We start from the raw sequence: 24960 nt of genomic DNA on the forward strand, positions 1-24960 counted from the left end.
ATTTTTTGGTTGACAGTCATTGAGAAGGTCAACAACTACAACACCTATTAGCAAGAGTAGTACCCTTTATTTTTTAAGGCCATCTATTAGATACTATCTATAGATATTTAGGACTATGTATTAGACACTGATATTATACTACCTATTAGAAACCATGTACCGGGAACAAAGAGATCTCAACTAAGTTGATACTCATATGATGAACTTACAGTGGAAAGGAACAGCAAGGCCTGTCCGCAGAATACTCAAAGGCCTTACCATGAGATCTGCTCTGACAAGAACAAGGAAATCCCAGCAAGTCCTTCCACCAGCTTTCAGAACTCCACTTTTCTGCTTATGTATCGTACAAGAGAGGACACCACTTAAACATGAAGAATGGTATCAGAATATTCTAAGGAGGGTTCAGAAAGATGCCTGTATTTTAAACTCTTTGCTTCCTCAGTCTCCATTTGATCATCATGTCACAAAGTATGATGAGCTAGATTCTACGGATAGTAAATCTATCATTCCTCATCACATGTCTGAACCCATAACGATCATCAAGGCATAGCAAGGGTTAGCTGCTCCCTAAATGACGAGGAGACAGAAGTCAAATGAGGTAAAAAGGTTAGCAGGGCAGGACCCCTACAGAGGTGGAGCAGATCCAGAGATCAAGGCCAGGTTCAACCAAGAGTGCAAATCAGCAGGAAGGTTCACAGCAATAAGGCAAGACCAAGATCAAATCAGAAAAACAATCTGCAGGTCAGAAGCAATTAAGTCCAGATATCACAAAGCAGGTTCAGAAGGACAAGACAGGTCAAGCTAGAAGGTCAGTCCATGGGTTAGGGCTCAGTTCAACAGGATCTGTGTCTAGGCACAGGAACGCCTGACCTAGCTAGCACTAGCACTAGCACTGACAGCATAGCTCAGACAAAAACCTAAGACTCAGGACTGAGCAAACATGGAGCCCTTCAGATTATAGGCAGAGATGTGGATGGAGGTCCAAGCTGAGGCTGGTCTGGGCCATAAGAGCATGAAGGTGCAACCAAGGCTCTGACATGGATCCTGGCCACTTGCTCGTGATTTGGAGATAATCTAAAAAATCCATGCTGATCACGCAGTTATACTGCCAATGCAAAAGAGATTCTCCAAACCCTCACTGGGAGAAATTCCCTGGAGTTTCTTATCTTTACCACTCAAAGAAAAACACAGTCAAGGCAATTATAGCCAAAAGTAGGGGTTTTTTTAGAAAAGATTTTTTTTTCAGTTTAAAATGTAGAGCACCTTCAATGTGTAGTTTTAGCTGTGCTAAGATAGCACAGAAAACAGAACTTAATAGGCTTAATAAGAACATGTGAAATAGAACAACTTTTGAGAGATATAAGACCTCAAGCTCCAAGCCATATATCAACCAGGAAATGAGAGAAGCTAAAAAGTTCATTCCATTATGATCTACTTTTCGGAGTAGGTATGATCAGAAATGAACACTTGAAAAATAAAGAGAGAAAACAAAGAGCCCTCTTCAGTTTGTAAAAGGAACAGTATTTGCAATACAAACTGTTCTCATACTGGAGGGTATTTATAGCCCCCCTTTCCTACTTATTCTCATCATAACTCTTTGGATAGTGCATAAACCCTACAGTTCAGAAGCCCAATTTAATTACTAGACCAAGAGTCAGGAATTTCTCTTTGTGGATCTAGCATTCAGTCTGTGTCTTATTTGCTCATTTGTGCAATAGCATTAATAACATCTGTATAATATCTGTTCACCGTATAATGAATATATTAACAATTATGATGGATGGAGATATTAAAGATATTATGGCAGATGACAAAAAAGGCTTGCATTAGGATTCAGCAAAGCACATGCAGACCTCCAATGACCAAATTTCAACCATCATCCTCCCCTTCCTACCTACAAAACAAAAAAATCTTATAAAGGGGATTAAGATCAGGAAATCATGAAAAGTGCAAACTTAGGAAGATACAGTTGCCATGATGACACTAGGCTGAGTGGGAGCGTTGATCTGCTGTAGCATAGGAAGGCTCTGTAGAGGGATCTGGACAAGCTGGATCATGTGCTGAGGTTCAACAAGGCAAAGTGCTGGGCGCTGCACTTCAGTCACAACAACCCCAAGCAGCACTACAGACTGGGGGAAGAGTGGCTGGAAAGTGTCCAGCAGAAAAGGATCCAAGGGTGCTGGTCCACGACTGGCTGAATAGGAGCCAGCAGTGTGCCCAGGTGGCCAAGAAGTCCAATGGCATCCTGGCCTATATCAGTAATAGTGGTGGCAACAGGACCACGGAAGTGATTGTTCTCCTGTACTCGGCACTGGTGTGGCTGCATCTTGAAACCTGTGCTCAGTTCTGGGCCCCTCACTACAAGAAGGACATTTGAGGTGCTGAAGTGTGTCCAGAGAAGGACAATGAAGCTGGTGGAGAGTCTGAAGCACAAGTCTTAACAAGGAGGGGCTGAGGGAGCTGGGGTTGTTTTGCCTGAAGAAAAGTAGGCTCAGGGGAGACCTTATCACTCTCTACAACTACCTGAAAGGATGTTATAGTAAGGTGGATGTCAGCCTCTTCTCCCAGGCAACTAGCAACAGGACAAGAGGTCATAGCCTCAAACTGCACCAGGGCTGGCCATCAGGAATAATTTTTTCACAGAAAGGGTGGTTAAGCATTGGAACAAACTGCCCAGGGAGGTGGTGGACTCAGCATTTCTGGAAGTGTTCAAGAAATGACTGGACATGGGGCTTAGTGCTGTGGTCTAGTTGACAGTTGGGACTCAATCTCAGAGGTTTTTTCCAACCTAAATTATGCTGTGTGATTCTATGTGTGATTGGGCTGCAAAGTGCCTTAAGAAACTGGTCTTGATCCTGTGTTGGCTTCATCAACAGCCTACATGATTTGACTTTTAGTCAGTTCCTTGACTCACTTCACGATGCAGACTTCTGCAGAAATACACCTCATTCTTCCCTGGCACACCTCCCATAAACTGTTGAAATAGAAACTTCTGATGAACTGGTATTAGATTTTATTTATGATCCATACTTGGAGTAATGGTTTCTCAAAGTCAGCCTCTTAACTATAAGAAACAAGAAGACTCTGCTTTTCCAATGCATTTGCACTCCCCTTAATGGCCTGCCAGCCTCCACACTAAACTGATAGTCTTATTCGCATAAGTAGAGAAGCAGGAAGTGGAAGGAGATAGATGGGTGAATATTAATTAAAGTTTATAAAGTAGGTGAAAAAAGGCAATTTGAAATTTCTAAAACCCTTTTTCCAAACAACCTTTTCTTCTTTAGGTTATAATATAATGCTAGAAGATATAATATACTAAATGCATAAGGAGCTAGAAGCTTTATATTAAGTATTTCTTGAGTGATAAGGACAGCGAGATGCTAAGATAATTCCAGCTCAGCTCCTCCAGACACTGTCAGAGGGCAAAAGTAATTTCTTACGTGGTAGAAAACTCTTATAACCAGAAAACTATGTTATTTAAGTTTGCTATCAGGTGGAGATCCCAACCAAAACTCACCAAATAGCAGAATTGTAATGCTATTGCTGAAAATCAGGTCTAATTCCAGATGAGAATTGTAATGATAAATGATAAATGTAGCTATGAATAGTAAAGGCTAGGATGTCAATGTAAAGTCTTATTGCCCATGGTTTCCATGTACACTATCTTTATGGCAAACAGTTAGGATTACTGTGAAGCCCTTTCTCACTGTCAAATTAAGCACAGCACAGCAGCTGTGATGCTGAACATACTCCATACTTTATCTCAGAACACAGCTGCTTCAGTATCAGGTACAACAAAACATCACATCTACTTCAGCTCCGAATACTGCAGCATGTCCCCCTTGAACGTGACTAGCATGTTATTGAATATATAATTCTAGGAACGGGGCTGCATTTCCTCTACAAAGTCAGTCCATATGCAGAAAGACTATACTAATTATGTCCATATAGAGCATCTACTGTGCTAGTATACGCACTAGATATTGGCACACTAATATTTTGCTGATATTACTGCATTCTGGTACAATTGTTTTATAAGCCTTCATTAAATATCTACTCATCATACTTCAGTATGAAAAGGGCAGCTTTTGCATGATTTGAAGATGATGGCAGCATAATAAGTCAGATGAAAGAACAGCCTTGAAATGAGAATCCATTTTTCACAAATTGCAGGCTTCATTTCTTTTTTAAGGTATGAAGAACAGAATCTAAAATTGACTAACTGAATAAAAAAGTTATATCACGGATAGAAAATAGGATGTTATGTAAGTCAGACCCAGTAGTAACTAAATGGACCTGTTCACATGCAGATGAGTAAAATCTAAAGTTCTATAAATTTTGCGGTGAATTAGTTCACAGTGTCCCTGTAATGACTTTGAAAAGTTAAAAAAATTAGAATTGTCCCTTCCAACTCAAGTATGTTCTGTGACTCTAGGATTAAGGGTCCAAACCACGTCGACTGAGCAGACTAGCCATCACTATTAAAAAGGTAAAATAATGCCCTTAAGAGAGAAATGAAAAAAAAAAAAAAAAAAAAGGAAAAATGTAATAAGAGGGAAAAAGAAGAAAAAAGAAGCAAAAAGCAAAAATGACCAAAAAAAGGAGACAAAGAAGGAGAATAAAAGTTTACATAATATTTTAGTTAAGTGGATCCTTAACCTCAGGGAAATTGATAGATTTGAATGAGTAGTAACCATTTAAAAAATTAGAATTCTATCCATATGATATATTTACTGCTCTTGAAAAAAAAATTGCCAGGCAAAATTTTTTAGAAATACATTATTTCTTTCCTTTTGAATATAACCATCAGTTTCACATTCCATCAAAAATGCAACTTTCCTTAAAAAGAATAAGGAATTGTTTTATCTGATAAGAATGTATAGAGATATAAAAATTATATTAGTGTGTGTGTGTACATGTATGTGCAAGTGACCTATAGGCTTATATTCAAGATTCAACTAGGAAAAAATTAAATCAAGAATAAATAATTTAGACATGAAGTCTACTGTTGAAGAACAACAGATTTCCTGAAAGCCTAGGAAATCTAGGCTCAAGAAAGCCTCTATCGAAGTGGAAAACTTTAGCAAGCTTCATTCCCGACTTTAGTCAAGGAGCAGATGAGGCAGGGCTCCTAGACAACTACATGGCTTCCCATTCTAGTGCAACAGAGTCTTTCTCCCACACTCCTGGGAGAACATGGAGAACTGGCTACCCAGAACTGTGCACCCAGGAAACACGGTCCCTGAGAAAAGTCACAGAAAAGTTTGGCTGTGATTTCTTGAAAGTTCATTGACCTCAAGGTAATTTCATGATACAGTTTCAATTTCAGTCTACAGTGGTTCCCAACAGAAAGTGATGACAGAAGACTGGACAACAAAATAACAAATGCCACTAGTTTAAACATGAGTTTACATGAGTTCTAGGTCCATGGATGCTGGTTCACAGTATAAAATTTCAGATAGAAATGTTAGTTTAAGGAAAGCGGAATACACTTTCTAAACATTTTCTAATACTAAGCACCTTTAAAACACATAGAACTTTTACTCAAACAAATGAAATACAACTTCTCTTCTACTGTTTCTTCTGTTAGACTCCCCACTGCCCTTTAGCTATTTACAGTATTATGGTAGTTAGCCTTACACATCTTCAAACTGAGAAGTCTTCTGTAAAATTTGTAGCCTTCACTTTTAGCTGCATTTAGTCCTTTCTAAACACACCTCCTTCCCTCTGTTTTCTTTTTTCGTTTTTTTTTTTCACTGGGCTGTCTCAGCAAACTTTCTCTGTTGGACTTCTAACTTCTTACATCAACTATTCCGGTATCCATTTTTTGGAAGACTTTCCTACCTCTGTAAAACAGTAATTTTCTGCTTTTAGTCTGAATAAAAATAGTTGGCATATAGCCATGACATTGTTCCTTTTCGGCAACAGCTCTTTGGGTTTCAATAGTCTTCCAAACTCCATACCATGTAACCTGTTTCCTCTCTTCTGAATACAAGGCATAAGGGGCAAGAATATGACCAAATAATAATAGTGGATTGACATACAATATCAGAGGTAATTCACAGGCTGTTCACAGATTGATTCCCCAGTCTATACCTCAATAGAGAAAAAGAAGGATGTAGACAAAAACATTACTATATTTTTATGTTTTTGCATAAAGAAAAACAAACAAAAAACCAAGAAAATTAACTTCAGATTTCTGAAAATTGTTGTATTTATGGTAAGGGTACATGGCAGGACTCAGTCAGACTTTATCAAATTTCAAGCCTCTCAGAAAATAATGTTCGAGTTATATACCCTCCCCAGAGGAGATGCTTAGTGCTATAATGGAATCAAATACCACTCACTCCAGAAATACTAGCAATCAGGTTTTTATGTAAACTGTTTCTAATAATATAGAAAAGATAGACATTTTACATGGTGGGCAGAAAAAATAGAGAGAAGAGTGGAGGTGGCAAATCAAAAGCATTATAGATAGGAATAAATTCCAAATTGCTGTCCATACACTGGAGCACAAATGCAGCTGACTAGTATTAGGAAGATTGTCAGATGTTTATATGACCCAAATGTTAGAAAGTACACATAAAAGAATGGTTTGATTTGCCTAAGAATACACTCCAGTCGAATTTATCCCCTAGCACCTGTAGCACCTGTAGCACTTGTGAGTGTAAATCACAGGATGCCCAGTGAAAGTGGGATTTGAAATTAAGCTGAAATAGTCTGTAAAAGAACAGTTTACACAGCTCTGAGCTGTTTTAATCTGCATGGGGGAAGAGGCAGGAAGGTGAATAAAAAAGGTTTATCCAAACCACGCAGAGAGGACCTGCTTTTCCCTCTATATTCCCTGATCATAAACCTAAAAGGAGATTGTCTGGTAGTACTGTTATACCTTATAAAAATTGAATGTGGGTGCCTATTTTAAACCTTCATTCAGAGTGCTCACTATATAATTAAGAGAGAAGATGGAGAATATGAACTCATCAGTTGACAAGAAAGCTGGAAATCAGAACTTCTGGATAATGTTTCCACCTTTTTCACAAGTTGGACAATTATACATGTAAATTTATAAAAGAGAACACAACATATAATTTGAGAGTATCCAGAATTATCCTATAGCCACGTATAGTTTAATAGTTTGATATCCCTCAGATACCTCTGTTAAACAAGCAAAGTAAAAAAAAAAAAATTATGCATTGTTAACAGGCTTTTGAAGATAACTTTTTAAAGACAAAAAGAGACATGAGAAAGTCCTGAGCTGAAAGCCGCAACAAGAGAACAAAAAGTTATATTCTATAAAATTCCCCAAGAGATGCTGAGTCTGCAGATCCCAGTGTTGGCATAATTTGTGGGTGGCTTTTAGAACAGGTTGCACCATTTGCTTTCTCATTTCAGAGGCAATCTAAAGAACCACTGTCATCCTAAAAGAGCAGAAAATTTTGAGCCTTTAAGCATTCGACTTTGTTCCAGCCTAAAGTTGAATGCATATTTGAAGGTAAAATTATAAATTTTATACACAACAACCTTTAGGTATCCTCAAGCAATAAAAGGTTCCGTGTGAAAGAAAAGGATTGTTTAACTTGTCGGAAATGAGCTAAGAAAAATAATGACTGGTTCCATTTAGAAAATGCAAAAAACTGAGAGGTTCTGGATCACGTGAGTTCTGATGCTTCTGCTATTACATCTTTTTATGACTGAAGCACTAATGTTTGATGAAGCATTTTCTTCTAAATTAGAGTATGGAAGACATCAATGAAGCAGCAGACCTAGTGAGTTAAATTAACATCTTTAACATTCAAAAATTATCATCATTAATATTAATTAGGGCACAGAAGGTATAATATCTAGCACTAAAGAATCTAGAATAACACAAAATTTAGCAGCTGTTTACTTGAATGACAACGAGGTAAAAAAACAACAGGAAAATATCTCTTTGTTTACGCCCAGTAGTTTTCATTCTGGTAAATTTTAGATACTCTATTCCAAACATTGTCCACCTCAGCTTGCTGATCCTGATTGGGAGGGTTGGTCCTGAGCAAGTTCTTATTTATCTATTAAAATCCAAAATTATTATGAACATCTGATTAAATTCCTACAGTTTCTTAATTATAATTAACTTTCATTCTCTTAATGACCACTTGTTTATTTAATGTATTAAATATAATTTTATCTTCTTTTTTACCAACACTTTTATATGTATCCTGTTGCACCTCACCCAAAATACCTCTAAAGAATGAAAACATATATGAATTTGTCAAAAAATTGACAAAAATGAATTGACAGAAATACTGAAATCAGTATTTATTTGTCCAACTACTGTAACACCTTACCACATTTAATAGGTGATGCTACAAAAATATGAACACCTGGAAAATCATAATGCCTCTTGCATAGCGTTAGCAACTTAAGACCACAGTAGAACAGAATGAGAAGACACATTCATACACACATATTTGCACATATAATTTTTTCACTTCTATGCATACACACACATGTTATGTTTTAAATACATTGGATGGATCTGTCATTGTCACTATAAAAGTTTTGTATCCCTGGAAAATTCAAATAATCTGATATTTGAAGTTCAAGATTATAGCGAGCCAACCAAACACTATTTAATACATAGATATCCACCTTACCTTTGTTATATTTCAAAATGTTCTCCATTACTCATTGAAGATAGAAATTAAAGATGGAATTTTGAGGAGGATCCAATGTCGAGTTCAAACTAAAACAAAAAAAATTGTTTTACCTATAAAATATTCTAGACCAGTTCTATATAATAAATTTTAGTCATATAAACTTGAAAATTTCTAGAAAATATTAATATATTTGATTTCTTGTGTGATGAGAGGATTTTTTATATTCAGCTGCTCTTCTCTGCATATCTGGTGTACTCTGCATATTTTACTCTACATTCCTAATTACTGGTTGATTTTAGCAGATGGAAGACTTGCATTCACTCCCATGACTGCAACACAAAGGAATATCAATAAATACCCCAAGATTTTCAAGAGGAGAGATTTCATAAGGTACAGTATGACTACCACAAAGCAAATGACTATCCTGTCTAGAGTAGATTTTCTGTAGCCTTATATCCCCTAAGTAGTGAAAAGCAAGAAAAGCATATACACGGTTAGAAAAACCTGTAAAGCAGATGCTGCCACAATGTCCTCACTCCTGCCCTGCCCCATACACCACTGTTGCCCTGCACTGCTACCCATTGGCTCACTGAGTCTGCACACTTCAGTACCTACACACCAGGTGCTCCTGACACCTTTTCTGAACATAAAGGGGATGTAGATAAATGCTCTCTTTTTACATTAAATCGAATTAAATCTCCACCTTTTAGGTGAGCAATGAAATTAACAAATTGATGGTAAAATCCAAAAGCTCTGTAGCTACAATGATCATCACCCATGCAGACTGAAGCCCTCCACTCCCACTATACCTATTCAGCTTGACAAATTGTTTTCTCTGCTTAAGTAACCCACAGATTTAATTTTGGTTGGAACATTCAGTTGACACTCCCATCCTTCACTCATCTTCCCATCCCTTCCTGACTACAAGATTACCATTTTTAGTTTCAAGACTGCTCATTTTAAGCTTGTCTGAGCATACTACTTAAATGCTAGGTCCACTGTCCACTTCAGGTTACTGCAACTCTGTTAAAACTCTAGTACATCTTCCAGTCAGGGTACAGTGCAAGGATCCCATGCACAGCTTTTACTCCAGGTCATTCTCACTCCTTACATGACCCTATCAGAGACTCGTGGAGACACTTCTAAGTTAAAACAACTGTTGCCTCCCAGATTACAAAACCTTGTGGATCCAGACAGTGTACATTGTATTTCTTTTGTGAAATAACAGTAACTGCTGTTATTACCAGCACTTCTGAGCAGCCAGGCACAGACTTTAATGAGATTTTTAGTTTTCTACCTGCCTAGTATAAGAGTCTTTTCCATTTGAGCAGGAAAAATTCTTAGGGAGAAGGAAAATTCAGTTGTGACACGCAGATAAGATTGAAAACTATGAATATCTATGTAATTATAGAGGTACAAGACTTTGCACATACAAGCAGCTGTTACTAATTCTATATGTAAATTCTCAATAATGTATATGTAAATTCTAAATAATTCTAAATAAGAATTATAAATAAGAATTATGTTTATGGTGCTTGAAAGTAATTTTTTTACATATCGAAGTTCTACCTTTCAAGCTGTCACTTTATGTGGGCTCATACAACAGCCATATTAGTTTGTACAAACAAAATGGAGAGAATCTAATGTGTCTTCATCCAATTATCTTTCTCCCATTGAAGAATTAAAACTCCAGGAAATTCCTTCAGCGACTTTTAGTCCACATATACTCCACATACACTAAAAAATCAACTTTATACTGGAAAAAAAGGATGTTTTTGTCAAAATTATTTTTGATGACTTCTGCGATTCTTTGCTAAGGTTGTTTGGCTATCCATGTGTATGTAACACAGTAAGAGATAAAAAGAGATAATGAGCCATGGAAAGAGAACTGAAGAGATCAAAGATGATTGTATTATCATACATATCTTATATAAAAATTACAGAAAGGAATTTCTTACATACAATTTCCCGATCACGAAAAAGAAAGACAGCCTTACTAACATACTAACTTGATAGTTGTACTAACTTGAACTGACATGATTAAATTTCATTCTGATCTTAAATATGGAGAAGAACTTAAACCTAAGTATATTATTAGGATACGCCAACGAAATATTTAGGAGAATTTAATTCCAATGCAACTTGCTACCATATCATCTCCCCTTGGGTTTTAATTCTAGTCATTTAAACACTGAATTCTACAACTACAGAAGAGAAAGAAGAGAAGAAAAAGCTTTCCTGACCAGATTAAATGACCAGGAAAGCTTTGAAGATTAAAATTAACACAAATAAAAGTGCAAATTAGAGGCTGAAAAGACTTCTTCCAACACTCTTTAGATATACTGAACATCAGATATCTTAAGCCAGGAATTTTTTGGACATATTTACATAACCTGTTTCATAGGCTTATTTCAAGCTTCACTTTAAAACCATTTAGTTGCTCTGACTCCAATCTACTTAGAAATCATTTTAGAATCTCACTTCACGTCTTATTGCAGACCTTCTTCAAATCTATTCTCAGTTTAATTATGACTGGTTAATAATAATTTATGTGGTACTAATCTTTACTTATAACATAATTATTCTCCCTCTCCAGTATGTTTATAGAAAATCACCTCTCAACTTCAGCTGGATTACACTACACAGGCCATGTCTCTTCATATTCTCTAAACAACACTACAGCTCTCCCGACTAAGTATATTTGAAATCACATTATTTCTTAGAATAGTATCTGATATGTCACACTACATATGGCTTACGTAGCAATGGCAGTAGTGTTCCTCTAAGGCTGCTAATAATTCTCACTTAATGCCTTCTAGAACCTGCTTTGTCATTTCCCTGCTACCTAACACTGTCAGCAGACAGTCATTCTCTGACCAATATGTTCAGATTCTCCCACCACCTCCAGATGGTAAATCCCCAGATTATACCTAAATTCCTAGTAGAGGTCTGTTCATGCCAGACTTTACTACTGGATTTTAATCTAGAGCAATTATTCAGAACAAGATCTCCCCCTGGTTTTCACCGTTGAATGATACAATCAATCTGTGCCTAATTACAGCTCTCGCACTTCTGAATGCAGCCTTGTCTAAGAAATAATTTGTCTTATTAAAAAATATATTCAGTCATATTTTTGCCTACACTTCTGAACCAGAAAGAAAAAGTGAAGGTTTTATGTTATTACCATTATTTATCTGTCCTCCAATAACAAATCATGACTCATTCTTAATAGAACTACTTGAGCACCCATATATACGTATTTGCCTATACGAATATATATTTCAAAAGGCCTGCCACATCAACAGATACAATCCTTACAACTTGAAGGTGGAACACAGTATCTGTTTAACACCTTCCTATGAAACTTAAAAGGAGTGTCTCCAAATGGTAACTTAAAATTGAAATTAATGGAGAGGAAAACATGTTTTCAAGCATTAAAATACATTAGAAATTTAAACAAGCAAAAAGGCATAAAACATTTTTTAAGCAGTATAAAATATTGTTTTCATATTACTATGTTTTTAAGAAATGTCTTTTTTGTCCTTTTGAGTATTTGGGGAATTATTAGGAAGTCATCAAAATGATCTTTATCATTCACTGATTATCAGATCAGCCTCAAGTTAGAAATGTCAATAAATATTTTCATAACATTTCCAATAAAAATGAATGCAAACAGTATACCTATGGAAAATGCTGAAACAAAAATAAAATGTCAAAACCAGCAGCTCCTTTCAAAAGTGTTATTGGGACTAATGACCTTTTTCTATGAAAAAAAGTCCTTTCAAAAGCTATTAGCTCTACAAACTATTTAATAGAAATACATTTAGAATGACTGGGAACTAATCAATCAGTCTGAGTGCACAGGAAAATGACATGCTATATGATTTTGACACAGATGACGTTGCTTCAGGAACAAAACAATTCAATGCACTTAGTCCAGCTGATGAGATTGGGGGAGTGGCTGCTGTTCTGTCTGGCATTTGTCCAAACAAGGATTATATTCCTATGACATTTACTGAAGAGTCACTGTGAGGAAGTCCTTAATTCAGAAGTGCACAAGCATAAGAACCAAATTTCCAGAACTGTTATATGCATGATCTGAAAAACCTGCAGCTATTTTGTACTAGATTTCCAGTGTGCTTCACAACCTCTTCTAACAAATCAGGTTCATAATACATAATTTATTATTACTCTCAAGAGTCTTACCAAATGGGGAATGATGTCTGAATCAAAGTGGGGTGTTGAACATGTGCCAAGGCAGCAAAAGAACTACTTTATCATTTCAGCACTTCAGCCTTCTATTATAATTGCATTGGCACCTTTCCTAATGCATAAGTGAATTTAATCTGCAGCAATGCTATATGGAAGGTGTGCTGTATGAACTTTGAATTTTAATGTAAAAAATTCTGGATAATTTTCCACACACAATATGGAAATTAGCAAAGTTCATGCACTTGTCTGTCTCTAAATCTGAAAATGTCACAGATCTGCACGAAGAATTGAGCAATTCTGAAAATTAATGATCGTCACATATGGATATAAGATATTCCTAGTGAGTTAGTGACTTCAGGTTAGAGACTTTAGGTACAGGAGATGTTTAAATTTGCAGAATACTAGCATTTTTACTTTTCAAAGTTACCTAACAACCAATGCTCAAGAGAAGAAATATAGTATAAATACAAATGCAAGATTCTTCCACCTTCTCTTACTTAATCCACTATTTTTCAACATACTGACCACTGGAATATTAAGCCTTGTGGACAATGGCTTAACTCTCACTTGCCTTTATAAGTCTCTGTATGATCTGTTTCATCTTTGTCCTCTCTTGTTATGGAGACTAGGAGACCCTGCAGGGGTAAGGGAAAATTAACACTTCAAAAGGTTTAATACAACATATGGTTGTAATCACTTCCGTTATATAATCACCATACTTTTCTTTCTATACTTCTGCCCCCATCATATTCTTCTTTACTTTGCCTACTAGAATTCTTCATTTCTCTCTAGCATAGTTAGGCTATCACCTATGTCACAAGATACATGATAGCCCTGTGCTATAGAAAATACCATAACACTTAAAATGCATAGAGAACCAAACTTTCACCCTAGCTCAGATCATCCTAAAGTTAATAAGAGTTATTAACAGGTCAGTTGATGTAATAACGGATGATAACTAGAAAGCTATGTAAAACAAAATCTTGTAGGCTTCTGTAAATAAATTATTGCACTACATCCCAGATTAACAGCTTTCCTATTGTTTCCAGTTTTCCTGTTAACACACCACCTCTGCCTACACCAGATAGTTCTGCTATGCCACTACACCAACAGTTTTGCAAAACAGTTTATCTCTACAGTTTTCAGTGGGTATCTCAGACTACACTAATATCACCAGAAATGGAAGATCAGAGAAGTAGCTTGTTTCATCAGCCTTAGTTTCCAAAGCAAGGCTTTTCACTAGCAACTCCCCAAAACAGAACTAGATGCGTAGCAGAGTTACGTCCCTCCTGTAATTCTTTTCATTCTAAACAAAACAGTCCTGAACGATTAATCAACTTGCATAGCAGGTATGATGCTTGAGCCTTATTTATACCTTATAGCCTGTTAAGATCCAACCTGATGGGTTAGTTGTATCATTTCATAAGTACATTTTTAAATGTTTCATCAGCAAAGGAAAAAAAAAAAAAGGGAGATTTTTGTTGTTTGGGTTTTGGTTTTGGGGTTTATTTTCTATATGGAAGAACTAGCATTGTAACAAAAGAAGCCAGCAGGAAAAGGATGGTACTGAAATATGTGTATATGTCTGTATATAAAGAAAGCAAATCATAGGTTATCAGCTTGAATATGCCACGCTTCATCTGATCATTGCTAGATGTGAGCAATGAAAACAGAGTTAATGTTCCATAGAGAAAGCAGAAGTGACAGTAATGCCCAGGAATGGACTTTTACACAAAGAACTCACTGGAAAAGCTCAAATGTCAAGTGTAACAGAAGTTTACATTACTTCAGGTTTTTGACTTATGCCCAATGCTTCCTTTCTTTTTATCCATACAAACATACACAGTCACACAATTTAAAATCTGGTTTTAGCATAGCACTTTGCGTGTAATGATCATCTGTACAGTGAATCATCAGGATTCCCAATGTGTGTGAAAACTCCTTGGAGAAAATAATTCTTATTCTGTCACCTTCATGGACAGCATGCTGCCTCGAGGATGGACAGATCATAGCACAGGCAAAATTCAATTGAACCTGATATTTGTTAATGCTACTTGCCTGAACTAGAAAGCGGGTAAATTCCAAAGTAGTTTCCTAGACTTTGCCTACTCCCTACTGAAAGAGAATTTGTATTTAAAGCTTCAGTGGATCCCTGTAGCAAAGTCTGTACTCAGTTTCCTCAAATGTTTCATAGGTATTACCCAGCCTCTCCCATCTGCCCTAGTGTACTATGTTTCTTTATGAGACCTATTAACATAATTTAAAAAACTGGAATCTGTAAACAAAATGGTGGTTCATAACATAGAAAATATATCTGGAAGCAAAAGTATTTTCAGAATTAAACTAGAATGAAAAAAAACAAAACCAACCCACACACAAAAAACCAAAACCCGGATTCTTCATAAGCTGAATTATACTTGTTTACCACACAGAGCTGTCTAACTATGGTTAGGGTGGCGGGCTTGCAGGCTGTAAAATATAGCAGAATAATTTAATCTTTTGTTTTTAAATTCCTATGACCTATTAGAAGATTCTACAGCCTCTCTGCTTACACTAAAACAGTTAGAAGTAAGATAAATAAAAAATACAGAGATAAAATAGATGAATGAGATAAATTGGACAATAGATTAAAATAGACAAATTAGACTATCACAGACTTCTCCTTCCCATATACTCCTTTCCGTCCTCTCCTGTAGCTCATGCTTCATTCTTCATGCTGCCTTCTTCATTTGCCTTTGGCAGGATGCCACTGCCAACTCCTTCTTACTCCCTGGTTTCCAAATGCAGTCAGCCTGACTGGACACAAGCTGACTGCAGGACATTCAAAGCCTTTGCAGTGAAATTCTTAGTTCCTTGATCTAGACATAAAGATATGCAGGCTGGCAGTGAACAGAATCAGCTAAATCAGCTATACTGTATCACATAATTTATTACTTGACTACATGATACTGAAATACCAGATTTTTGAAGGTCACTGTTCATGTAAAACTTCATAACATTCAGCCAATTTACCTGAGAAGAATGTTTCTCTGTCTGACGAGGTCTGAATCTACACAGTAATCTTTTGCTTTTGGAGTTACACAGCTTATCGGTACTTAGGTTTACATTTTGGCCTATGAAAATTTGTCTTAGAACAATATAGCATGATGTGGAATTGGATTTCTACAGAGGTTTTCCAGCATTTGATAAGAAGGTGACATGATTGAATGATTGCAAAAGACTATTAAGGACATGCAATTTTGATGCAATATACTTCGATCTCAAACTGATAGTTTGGGACATTCCCCACAGTATCACAAAGGACACTATTCTCTACTCATGACTCTTTACAAAACTCATTCCTCCATTTGTAAGAATTTTATAACTCAAAAAATATATGGTATTGAATTCTGGAAATATGGAGTTTCAGTTGCACAGGTAGGAATTCCTAATTCTAGTTCAGATTTATTGTTCTTGCATCTGGAAATGAGACAGATGCAGACACAAACTCCTGTCAAAGCTCTGCAGGGAAAAGCTGTTTCTCCTGCAAGTCAGAATATTAGTGTGTGTGTGTGTACTAGTGCAAGATTTGTTTTCATTGGTCAGACATTCACTTATTCCACTAGATTGGTTCTGCACAGACATAGAGGAGTTGTGTGTGGCAGTGATACATGGAGTGCCTCTGTACAAAAAATGCTTTTAGACTGCATATCTCTGTTTCACCGAAGAAGAAAGAGAAAATGTAGTGTTTCATGTTTTCCTTCACTTTACATTCCTTGTCAGCAGAGTAAATCTCACTTTGTCAAGTCTGTAGATGTAAAGAAAGAGGATACAGAATGAGAAGAATTCCATGTCCAACAAACCAAGACTGAACTCTCTCTTTTCTCTGCTAGATCTATTTCTCTCTCCTGTCCATGAAGAGTGAGTGAGAGTCTCCAACTTTCAGAGAGGTGCCTGCCTCAACTTGCTGACAGACACACTCTGTATTGCCCAGCCTCTCTAGGCAAATGGCTGCTGGTTGTTACAGATTTTAGTTTCCAGTCACCACACTTCCCAACTGAGCTTCTAAAACTATCCTCAAATAGTATATAAGTAATTAGTAGGTGGACATTAGATTCCTTTTAGTTTTTCACTATGAGGGTTCTATACCTGCTGTCATCCACCACCAACACACCTACCTCGCCTGTTTAACACCTAGCTTCTACCTAAGTCCAATTTCTCTTCATTTTCTCATTTAACATGATCTCACTTCCCTACAGTGAATGCTAATATTCAGAAGCATTTAAATTGGCTGAACTCACTCAGCTAATTTCTGTTTGGTACCACCTATGTAATTTACCTCACACAGTCATAAAATGAAATGACTCTGAATTTTAACTACATAAACAACAACAGAGAAAAAATATCCACAAACATTAAAACATATTTTTGGTTCACTTCCTTCAGTGTTCTATAAACAGAAATGGTTTTTATTCATATACTATATGAAATTATAAAACTACTTTTTAATGAGCTTAATGATTTTGTTTCCATGTTAAAGACTTTAGACTCAAATCCATCTCAAAAATGACTTAACCCTTTTTAGGTCTGCAAAACTGGCAGTTTTAACAACTTGAATCTACAGACTTGAGAAGATATCTATTCTCAGCATGGATATACATATAGCCATGTGAGTTTTAGCAGTTGGTCTTTAGTGCTGTTTCAGTTGATGATTCATTTATTCTGTAGGTAGAAATAAGTATAGCTAATGAGATCACAGAAACATTCTGACAGCTTTGATGTGAATACAATCCCTATATTAAGAGCAGTGTGTGGAGGAGTAAAAGGTGGGATGTTCTCACTTGTAATTTGAAATAAGTTTGGTGGATCTCAGTACAGCGCATAGCAGACTGATGTTCAGAAAAATCACCAGTCAAACTAAAATGGGCACCATTCTTTCAATAGCAGCAAAAAATAATGATTAAATGGGCACAGTAAGATCAGAACAGGCTTCCAATGCATTTGCTGAGGGGAGAGTGACCTGGGAAATTTGATGTCATCCCATCTGTACAACAAAAACATGGTCAAGCCAACATCCTTAATGACACATAATTTTAGTATTTAAAAGGTATGGAACAAATTTTCAGATAGCTTAAATCTACTGACTTCAGGAAAGCTGTGCTAATTTCCAGAAGTTTTTCAAACTTTCCATAATATCCCTCAAAAAACACTTGTAGTTACTAACCACCTTAGTGTTTTATCTGTTCCTGTATGGTTATGCCAATTGCATGGTGTTTTTTCCTCAGAGTTGGCAATAGAAAAGATTCGTCCAGCAAACTGAACTGGAAGTGGGTACAAAATTTTGCTTGGGTCACCCACAATGGGATTTATTTTAACTAAAAGTCAGATAGCTGGTCTAAACTACGTACCTGAGCAGCTTGTTTGGCAAGCAAAAGTACCTCTCCAGAGGGCCACTGAATCCATCAAAGCCACTATTTCTCTCCTGTCCACAGAGAGCATCCAGACAGCAAAACAATCACGGTGTAGGTGCTGCTGAGCTATATACCTCTCTGTGGAAGGAACTGCAAGTTAACACCACAGGGTAGCTTAAGAGTCCAGTTGAATCTGCAGGCTGAGCCACGTCACTTAACAGGGAACTGAGAACCCCTAAGAAGCTGTTATTGTCCCCATCTATGAACTACTCGCTAGTGTTACTTTTCTGAGGTATGCAGCATACATCTTGCACCTCTCAGACATATGAAGATTTTGGCACTGGAGGTCATAGAATCAGAAAATTTGTGATCCCTTTTATAGAATGAGTTTTTCAAAACATACATTTTATGTTACCACTATTTCCACCACAAAATAACTGAGCAGCACAATTGGCTATATGAAAGCTCCTCCTTATATCTGAAGACAAAGGTAGAAAAAAGTATTATACAGTTTTACTCTCCACACTCTTCAAAAAACTCAGTAACAACATGAAAGTTTTAATGTGATGCAAACCTTTCATAAATTCAGTAGTGTTAAAGCAATTTTATTTCTCAAAGCTGATCACCCTTCCATCTTTCTACAGAGCAACGTTGGAGAGAGGGCAGAAACTACTTTTTCTCATGTGCAGAATTTAGGAGTTTCTAAAATCATCATTCATTTTTCTTTATCTGTATACAGGAACAGTAAGTGTAAAATACTTTACATTTGCAGCATGAAACTGGAAGAAAGAAATCTAAGCTCTTTCTGAAATGACAGAAATGGGAACAGGACTGAAGACACCTTGGGCAAACGAAACAGACACAAATGAAACAGACACAAATGAAACACAGACTGATCAGCCCCAGACAAGATGCTACTACTCTTGCCTCCTTCCTCCTTGCATTTGGATCCACTTTGACAGCATGACATATAAGAGCCATTCTCACAGTCCACACCACGACAAAATTTGTAGTTTTGTTATCTTTTTCTCATTCTTTGTCTTTTCTTTTAGAACACCCTGATTCCCTATTATTCTAAATATAGGAACCATTCATTGTCAGTTAATTGCATAAAAATCCAATGACACTTGACTTAACTTGGGCCTGGATAGGAGATCTGACATGCATCTATGATTAAAAAAAAAAAAAAAGGAAAAAAGAAAAAGGCAAAACCTGCTGTTTTAGGGAAGTGTAATGGTCCTAAATCTTACTTTGTAAAATCATTTAGGAAGTACAAGTTGTTTATTAAGCTATATCTACAGGTTCCATAAAGCCAATCCTTAATTTACATCTATAAAATGTTTACACATCTAACATAAAAGAGCATGCAAATGCAAAAGCTAAACAAAAGCATTTATTTCTTCCTCATCATCATACCTGCTTGTTACTCTAAAAAGAGTTCTAATGTTAAAAAACTGCATACAGTCCCCCAGTAGTTACACTCAGTTTCACAGTTAGTCCTTATTTCCTTGCATCACTGGAGGCTAAAGGGCAGAAGGTAGTCTAATTCAATGAAAGGGCAATTCCTCAAAGCACTAAAATGCTAATAGTTAAAGAATACTGACTTCAACTAAGTCCACACACTCTCTTTATACATCTTACATATCTAGTGTGAAGGACAGATGACAAAGAGACCAAGGAGTTGGATGCCATATCAAATGAGTGAATACAGTGCTGCATTTGACAAAACCACAGTGAAATGACTTTCCCTTGCTCTTCACTCTGCTATTTTGTTTTTTTATTGTTTCACAATATAAGGTATGCACTTTACTGGATCTATAGTCCTGTATAATTGCCAGAATAATCTCATGAATGATTTTCCCAGTCATAGTGGCAGTAATCCAAAAAACACACTACAGCATCATTATGGTTTTAGCTTCCCTATTTATTTTTACAAACATGTTTACAAAGCCAAAGTTCCTATGGCCCAAATATGCAAAGCTACAAGCATCTGAGAATTTCCTACTAATGCAATTGCTAAAGAATCATGCACTTATCTAATGCTATCAACCATTGTTAACACAGAATCCTAACCATACTGAGAACTAACTCTCATTTGTCAATGACTAGAAGGAATCAGATTAATAATAATACTAAAATATAATGCAGCACTGTATTTTGATATTAGCATGAAATACAAAACTATATTTGTAGGGTTTCTCAAGTAATCTGGTGACAGCTTGCTTAGATGTAAAAAGCATACTGGATTAAAGTCTTACATCTGGAAACGACAAATAGATTAGTAGACAATAAAATATTTTGATAAAGTTCAGTATTTTTACAGACATATAAATTTCACTGAATTTAAATCAGTAATTTATTTTGTAATTCAATTTGTTATTGTTATCTATACGTCTACTAGAAAACCTTGTAATTTTCCTGTATGATGACTACTATAATGCAAAAATTCATTATAAAGCCTGGCCTAAATGGATGGGTGAGTTATATTGGATAGTTGAACTGTAGTTTAGTGAACTAAAGCTAGTTAAAGTAAGTTAAACTATATATACAGAGTCCATTTTGAAATTAAAGTATGGACAAGCTTATCTATCATGGAGTCATCAAATTCCCCTTAATGCAGTTTTTCTACTTCATTTACAAGCCCTTATATTCCCTGATCCAAACTGAATCTTTTTTTTACAGTTAAAGAAATACATGAGCCTACTGAGGTTTTACTGACCCAACAGGCTATAAAAATATCCCTGATGATTTCTTGGCATTTACTATCACTTGCGACCTTTATTTTCTAAGAAGGATTATTATTACCTCCTTCCACTCTACATTTCCCTACAGGATATCACCAGCCATATGTCAGCCTTGCTCAGGGGGTTCTCATGCATGGCTCGAGCAATTCTACACGTATTTCTGGTGTTTACTGGAAATTATGAACATTTCTTTCTGTATTAATTCCTATTTTTTTAATTAAATGTGGACTTCTAACATGCAGTTAAACACACAATAATATATAAAATACAGAGACTTGATGGTATCAGTAATTTAAGAGTGTTTAATTTTCATTAAATCACACATTTAGCCAGATATGTGAATCAAGACAGTAAGAGATAATACTTTTTAGAGACCTTTCTAGCCTTGCAACTACCCATTTGATTATATACCATTTTGTGTGATGTTCCTATGATAATGCACTTAACCATGAAACTTTGATCTTCATTTATGCTCTTCACTTTGCTCATTAATTCATCTTCACAGTCTATACGAATGTCTCAGAAGCCCCTGCAGTGTCTCATATTCATTATTTTTGTTTCAGTAAGAAATGGAGACGGAGCCTCATCCTCTGTCCCAAGATGTGGAAAATATTCAGTCCTGAATCTCTAAGTTTTGGTATCCCATAATCATAAAATCATAGAATCAACCGGGTTGGAAAAGGCTTCTGAGATCATCAAGTCCAAGCCTTGATCCACTACCGCCATGGTTACTAGACCATGGCACTAATATATGAAGCTTTGTGGGTAAAAAAAAAAAAAAAAAAGAGATCATATGCGAAAGAGAAAGAAGTTATCCGTTTCAACTGATTTATTAGGGATCTTGAATGGTAAAACATCTATATGCAGATGGATAAGAGAAACAGTAGTCATAAAATAATTTTGTTACTTGATGTGTTACATTCTAAGAGGGCGCCTGGTATCATATCTATGTTGAATCACATGATTAAGTTTTTTGATTTTTTTTTTGAAACTGTGGGGAGAGAGTTGTAAATTAAAGAAATTATTATTAAGAACTGTACAAGTTCTGACTCATATTCAATAGCTTTTTCAGTACTGATCATTTTCCTAAGCAATGTTATTTGTTTCCTAGTAAAAGCAGGCTTGAGAGGATTCTTCCATAATAACAGTGACATATCCTTCTATAGGGAATTTAAAACTGTCGGAGATTTTCGGTGCAATGTTTGATCAGCAACATAATGATGTAGCTCCACATGGAAACTACCTGCGGTGGTAGCAGGAAGGGTGAAGAGAAACAGTCATTTCAGTCACAAAGTTGTTTGCTTAGGCGATATAGGCAATATAGTTCACATTATAATCCAGGCCATACAGTGCACACTTTGAATTAGAAGTAGAGCTGTCCATAAACTTCCTATGTCTTAGGGAAGACACAATACTCACAGATTTATGCTAAATATTTCAGACACTATGGGAAATGAGAAAAATTATTCTGATGTATTTCAATTGGAATTGTGCTCAAATTTTTACTTGTGAAAATGTACTCTGTGCCTACATTAAAAATAGGACATAAAGAAAAGATGGTTGAAAAATACTGATGTTTACAGTAGATGTGTCACCTTAACTATTTTCTTCCAAAATAATTCATTTTAGTATTTATAAGACATCCTTTAATCCAACATAATTTTACATACTGAGAGGAATTTCTGTCATCTTTTAACCACAATTATTGTAGCCTCATTTTTAATTTAAAATGAGATGAAGTGAAATGTACCAGTAAAAGCAGTGAACTAGTCCCCAGGTACAAAGCAGATCCATCTTTCTGCAGATAAACAATAAGAAGCAGTTGTCATTAGCTACTAACTGCAAGAGTTTATATTATCTTCCAAAATACCTTTACCTGTTTATGGCAGGTCAGTTCCTTGAGGACTAACTCTGAGCACTTTCAGACAGTTCTTCGTCATTCTGGAGTAACAACTGCTCCTCCTGAATGTCACACAAGGTCACATAAAAACTTCTAAATCCAAAAGGGTTTCAAATATTTAAAAATATATTTTCTAGTTTTTTGCTTTTGTCATTTGGACTTCTGTTCTTTGCTTTTTTTACCCTCCCCTGTTAGTCTCACAGTAATTAATCTCTCTCTGCATCTAGTATGAGAAGTTAAAGAGTATCAGTAACCACTAATATTGAAGTTTTCAACATTTCTCACCTAAGAATGAAAGCTGTTACTAAAACACCTGTTGCTTTGAAATTTCATTGGTCAGTTAGAAAACCTTATGCAGGAATGGCAGTTTTCCAAGAAGTTCAGGATAATTGGATTTATGACTTCAAGGCTACCATTTTCATAGTTTTTTCAAGCAACTTTCAGCATAGTACATCATCAATCTTTTCCTTCTGGAGCACATTAAAGCCTAAATATTGACAATATCTTTCATTATTTTATAGTAGTGGATTTTGAGGACCATACAATCTGGATTACAAAGTCACAAAGATACAAAGTATTGTGCCATTACTTTCAATTGTGGTTTTGTACTTAAAGTCTGGAGAACCTGCAAGCATAGTATATGCTTTTCTCACAGTGCATTGGTTCTCATCCTGGTCCTTGGGAAAAGCTCCAAGGAATTTTTGCTGATGCAGATGACAAATTGTGAGAGGACAAAGGTTCAGTAGGTCCACCCAAGGTGAGTATAAAATTTTGAAAATAAATACTATTGATATATCACCTGTTGGTGGTTTATAACAGCTATTATTTGGAATGTTTGTCTTCTCTTCCCTCAAAAAAGGTTGGTTGCCTAAACTTTGAGATGCAATGCAGAACCTGACCTGCAATAGCAAAATGACTAAAGCACATCTATTTGTCTCCTTAAGTGATGGAAGGAATAGCTCAGTCTAAGGGTTTTCTGAGATGTATTTGAAAAGATTTGCTCTGTTTTAAATAAATTTTAGATGGGTCAACTCTTTCAGAAGGGAGTTGCATTTTATACAAGTCCCTTCGTGTTCAAAAGATGTGAAAATTTTCGAGTCTTCAACCTTGCATTTGCTTAAGTTACACCAGTTGAGGAAGATAAAGTTACTTTTTGCTGTTAAGGATTTTATGAAGGGATTGTTGCTAAATTACTTGTAATGCACCTGAAATTTTTTTTGCATTAAAGTCTGTCACAAACTTCAATTTCTCTGTCCATTACAACAAAATGTGTTTGAATGTTATGATATTGTTTAAAGCCAAGCTACCCATGAAAAAATGGCAACATCATAACAAGTGTATTTAGTACACAGTACTTTAAATGCTATAGGTTTGTCCAATTCACGTCCAATATTAGATAATGAGGTCTTGTTGATCCTGAAAAACCTGCAAACCTACCATTTGAGCTGAAGAGGAAAAGAAAAGGTTAACTGCTGTAATACACACCTGCATCATCATGACAAGCTGTGGCGGGTTGATGCTGGCTTGATGCCAGATGCCCCTAAACCTTTCTGTCACTCCTCAGCTGGGCAGGTGGATCTCTGCTTCACTGTGGGCTGCAGAGGCACAGCCAGCCTCAACATGGTTGCACCATGGGCTGCCCAGAGCACCTCATCCGTCTCCTTCTTTCCTGACCTTGTGGTGTGCAGAGCTGTTTCCTTCATGCACTCTCACTTCCCTCTTCTCACTGCTGCTGCTCTTGTGCAGGCAGCAGCGCTGCCACTATCACTGAGGGGTCAGTGGTGGGTCCATCTTGGAGCCAGCTGGCATTGACTCCATCAGACATGGGGGAAGCTTCTGGCAGCTTCTCACAGAAGCCACCCTTGTAGCCCTCCCACTACCAAACCCTTGCCATGCAAACTGAATACACAAGCCTGTGAATTTCTAATTTTATTCAGAAGATAATAGTATGAGTAGTTAGATAATATAAACACCATATATGCCATTTGTGCTTCCTCAAGCATTATGAAAAACATCCATTTCAAGCAGACATTTATGGAATGAAATTTTTTCATACACAAAAATTCTCTTCTGCA

The 24960-nt window shown here is 36.2% G+C and overlaps 1 protein-coding gene across 12 annotated transcripts in view; it reads right to left on the reverse strand.

The window, feature by feature from the left end:
* Positions 1–24960, reverse strand: part of LRRC4C (leucine rich repeat containing 4C) — a 498827-nt gene that overhangs the window by 187028 nt on the left and 286839 nt on the right. For 7 of the 12 annotated variants that reach the window (XM_039383915.1, XM_027732632.2, XM_039383914.1 and 4 more), the window contains one exon: positions 8637–8725. The exons of 3 other annotated variants lie outside the window; for them this stretch is intronic. The gene's annotated coding sequence lies outside the window, so the exon portion shown is untranslated. Of the gene's footprint in view, positions 1–8636; positions 8726–13432; positions 13487–22919; positions 22948–24960 lie in introns of those variants that run through there. 2 more of the 12 variants (XR_005564513.1, XR_005564514.1) reach the window with 2 other exon arrangements.

Source organism: Pipra filicauda, unplaced genomic scaffold, assembly GCF_003945595.2.
Source record: "Pipra filicauda isolate LSUMZ 115617 unplaced genomic scaffold, ASM394559v2 scaffold32_size4067784_pilon, whole genome shotgun sequence".
NCBI classification, from domain to species: Eukaryota; Metazoa; Chordata; class Aves; order Passeriformes; family Pipridae; genus Pipra; species Pipra filicauda.